This window comes from Arvicola amphibius, chromosome 8 (genome assembly GCF_903992535.2).
Source record: "Arvicola amphibius chromosome 8, mArvAmp1.2, whole genome shotgun sequence".
Taxonomy (NCBI): Eukaryota; Metazoa; Chordata; class Mammalia; order Rodentia; family Cricetidae; genus Arvicola; species Arvicola amphibius.
Genome location: NC_052054.1, coordinates 117,050,628 through 117,055,290, shown reverse-complemented (window position 1 = coordinate 117,055,290; position 4,663 = coordinate 117,050,628).

Sequence of the window (4,663 nt, the reverse complement as noted above, 5' to 3'; positions counted from 1 at the left end):
CTCAATGGCCTATCTGTGCTGCTGCATGGGTAACAGCTGCAGAGAGCCTGCTCACTGTTGTCTGGGGGTCACTGAGGGTCACTCCATGGGGAGAGCTTTGGACAGCCTATCCAGTACTGCGCCCTGGGCTCAATCCCCAGGAACATCAGAATAGCGCAAGAACAACGCCCTTCATGTGTTCCTTCCACAGCCCATGTGTGGGTACCCTTGTCTTTCCCTCAGCTTGAGACACACAGGACACCGCTAGCTACAGTCCAGTAAGATAGAACACTTCAGGAGCACAACCTTGCCTCCAGCCTGTCTCTCTCTATTTGGTTTTTCGAGATAGGATCTGTGTAGTTCTGGCCTGTCCTGGAACTGGCTCTAAAGACCGGGCTGACCTCAAACTCAGAGATCCACCTGCCTTTACCTCCTGAGTACTGGGATTAAAGGTAGCTAGGCCACCACCACACCCAGAAGACTTTTCCCCTCTAACTTGTTTTAGCACATCTGTGTTAAAAAAACAGGCCAGACTGGTCTACAAGAGCTAGTTCCAGGACAGGCTCCAAAGCTACAGAGAAACCCTGTCTAGAAAAACAGAAAGAAAGAAAGAGAGAAGCCGGGCGGTGGTGGCGCACGCCTTTAATCCCAGCACTCGGGAGGCAGAGGCAGGCGGATCTCTGAGTTCGAGGCCAGCCTGGTCTACAAGAGCTAGTTCCAGGACAGGCTCTAGGGAAACCCTGTCTCGAAAAACCAAAAAAAAAAAAAGAGAGAGAGAGAGAGAGAGAGAGAGAGAGAGAGAGAGAGAGAGAGAGAGAGAGAGAGAGAGAGAGAGAAAGAAGGAAAGGAAAGGAAAGAAAGAGCTGCAGCTGGACATCATGGCGCACGCCTTTAATCCCAGCACTTGGGGGCAGAGACAGGTGAATCTCTGTGAGTTCTAGATCAACCTAGTCTACAAAGAGATTTCCAGGACAGCAAGTCTACACAGAGAAACCCTGTCTAAAAACAAAAAAACCACAACAAACAAAACCCAAGCTGGAGTCCTGTTTATGTCTTGCTTTATTTCATTGAATTTATCTTTTTGTAGATTCTTGTTTTTAGTGAGCGAGACTGACTGGTTTTTAGTTCGTGAAGGTAATTAAAGATATTTCTTTTTTAAAAACATTTTTAAATGATTTGTTTATACTATTTTATATGTGTTGCTGTTTTGGCTACATGTGTGTCATATGTGTCATGACAGCATCAGATCCCCTGGAACTGGAATTACAGACATCTGTGAGTCACCGTCTGGATGCTGGGAATTAAACCCAGGTCCTCTGGAAGAGCAGCCAGTGCTCTTAACCGCTGAACCATCTCTCCAGCCTGAAACATGCACTATTTGGGTGGGTGGATGGGGGTTCCAGATAGGATTTCTCAAGATATTTGTTAAATTAGGACACCATGAAGTAGAGTGAGCCCTAGCTGTGGGGTGGCCTTGTGTGGCTGAAGAGCAGCACTCACCGGCACAGTATCATACCAGACCTGGCGAGAACGGTTCTCCTACCCTGGCAGATGTTAGCCTCCCTCTTAGGCATGGGGATGGGCCATGGTCCTCACCTTCCTCATGCAGGCAAGCTCTATGATGAGTCTGACTCACTGCTGTCCTGGTGGATGCGCCCAGGTCCTGGACCACACAGGTCGCTCTGGGCATCCTCAGTGGAAGGAGCTCTCGTGGATAGTTCTAGGGCTGGGGAAGCACTTCCATGGGCCTTGGGGATCCTCCCACCTGACTGTCCACTTTGAATGACAGGTGAGCATGTACATCTGCAGCTCGTGCTTCCCAAACAACCTGAGATTTTGCTCATAGGATTGTGGGTACCATCAGTCTTAGATCCCTGGGAATCAGTCCCAGCTCTGCCCAGTTTGGCAATGTCTTGGGCAAGTAATTTCCCTGTCTTATTTCTTTAAGAGGCTATGAGGAACAGCATCTCCATGGGTTGGGTAGGCAACCTGAAATTGACATACTTCAAGTCACATCCTACCGACTTCAGGCACCTACAGAGCCAGGGATTCAGAGTATCTTCACTAGGGGGCAGATGGAGGAGGATTGCAGGTTTGAGGCCAGACTGGACTACATCCCGAGACCCTGTCTCATAACAATAGCAGTGTGCTGTCACACACCGTTATCCTAGCAATTAGAAGACAGAAGCAGGAGAGGCAGAAGTCCAAAGCCAGCCTGGGCTACATGGTGAACTGGAGACTCACTTGGGCTACATGGAGATATCTCTGGTCTACTCTGTCTCAACAAAGAAGCAACAACAAGAAAACCAAAAGACACTGGGCGGTGGTGGTACATGCCTTTAGTCCCATAAAGACAGTTGGATCTCTGTGAGTTCAAGATCAGCCTGGTCTAGTCCAGGATAGCCAGGGCTGTTACACAGAGAAATCCTGTCTTAAAAAAAAAAAGTCTTTTTAACCACAAAAGTAAATAGATAGATAGGTGGTGGTGCACACCTTTAATCTCAGCTCTCAGGAAGCAGGAGCAGGCGAATCTCTGAGTTCGAGGCCAGCGTGGTCTATAAGAGCTAGTTCCAGGACAAGCTCCAAAACCCTGTCTCGTAAAACCAAAAGATAGATAGATAGATAGATAGATAGATAGATAGATAGATAGATAGATAGATAGACAGACAGATAGATAATCTTCATTCAGCTCTACTTTCTTCTGTATTCATTTCTTACCCTGTCTGACTTTTTCCTTGCAGGACACACATGGTCTCTAGAAATTTCAGCCTCACAGTCTGTCAGTTCATCAAGCCCAGCAGAATCTCCTTTAGTTCCAGGAGTGGGGTTCTTTTGGTCCATCTTGAGTCATACGATCAAGGATAGGCTCTATCATTTCCAACATTATCACATTGAACTGAACAAAGGAGAATCCCAATCAGCAGGTGACTGACAATAGAAACAATGCCCAACAACCTAAGCATAAACTTCCACCAACGTCCCTCGGAGTCTGATGGGGAGCATTGGGAGGGAGAGGCATATACAGCCACTTTGAAAAGGGCCATCTTAGATTTCTGGGGCTCTTAGGAGGTAACTTGTGGTAAGCATGTGGACTGACCCCAAAGATGTTTGAATAACCACTGCCTGACTGGGAAATCTGTCTTTAATTAATTAATACATAAATAAGAAAGGAAGGAAGGAAGAAGAAATTGGACTAGAACCTGGTCATGAAAGTTTTATACATTCCAAGTTCAAGCTAAATAAGAGAGAAGATTTGAACCTGGGTTGATCTGAATTCAAAGATAGGTCCTGCCTCTGATTGACTGCATGCAACCCAAGATGGGTGACTGCCACTGGGTTTTGCAGACTGGTTTGAACTGCAAGAGATGCACAATGTCTTCCAGCCAAGAAGCAATGTCTCCTTCAAACAATATCATAATAAGCCCAGGGCCAGTCCACTGGGCACTAGAACAAAGTTTTCAAGAACAAGAGCTATGGCCAGGTACGATGGCACACTCCTGTAATCCCATAGTTGGGAGGCAGAGGCAGGGGGATCTCTATGATTTCAAGGTCAGACTTGTCTATACAGAGAGTTCCAAGCCAGCTAGGGCTATATAGTGAGGCCATATCTCAAACAAACAGACAGACAGACAAAGATCTGGAACCCCAGGTAGGTTGGAGTCTGTAGTTCCCTTCCATAGGCAGGTGGCCTTTCTAAATCTGGGTTCGTCATCTGTCAACTGGGACAATAATGGTACCAAGACAAGAAGCTTGCTGTGAGCACTGAATGTGTTAATACTTGCAGAACTCCAGGTCAGTAGATGCTGCTCAGTGGCCAGAGCCAGTGTGTCCCACCCAACACCCCCAGTTTCCACCCAGCTGGCTTGTCCTCTTGCTCTAGTGTATGTTCACGCTGGCTCAGGGAGCATCACACAATAACGGTGAAGAAAACTGTTAAAAAACAAAACAAAACAACCGGATGGTGGCGGTGCACACCTTTAATCCCAGCACTCGGGAGGCAGAGGCAGGTGGATCTCTGTCAGTTAGAGGCCAGCCTGGTCTACAGACTGAGTTTTAGGACAGGCTCCAAAGCTACACAGAGAAACCCTGTCTCAACCCCCCTTCCTCACCCCCAAAAAACCCACTGGAATTGTAGGCATGCACTACCATGCTCTGGTGGGCCTTTTGTTTATCTGGATTTTATGCATTGCTGGGGATCAGCCTGGGGTGTAGACAAGTCTGTACCACCGAGTCAAACTCACGGCAGCTACATTTTCTTTTAATTTTATCCTAATAACCAGAATAATTTAGGGGCTGGAGGTATAGCTCAGGTGATAGAGTGCTTACCTAACGTTCCTGAAGCCCTGGGTTCAGTCCCACATAGCTCATGAGCCGAGCATGGCGTTCCACAGTTCTAGTCTCAGCACTCAGGAGAAATTCCACATGAGCCTTGACTATATAAGGCATCCGTGTCTAACCTAAGACACTTGGCAACCCAACTCTAAAAAGAAATTGGAGTGTGTTGGTGACAACAAAAAGGAAGAGTTTTTATCTTTATATAAATTCATATTATGAAAGCAATAGGTTTGCTTTTGTTTAGTTTTTAATTAAAAATATTTTTTTAAAGTAGTCTCAAAATATAGCTCTGGCTGACCCTTGAAATCCCTGTATCGACCAGGTTGGTCTCTAACTCACAGAGTTCTGC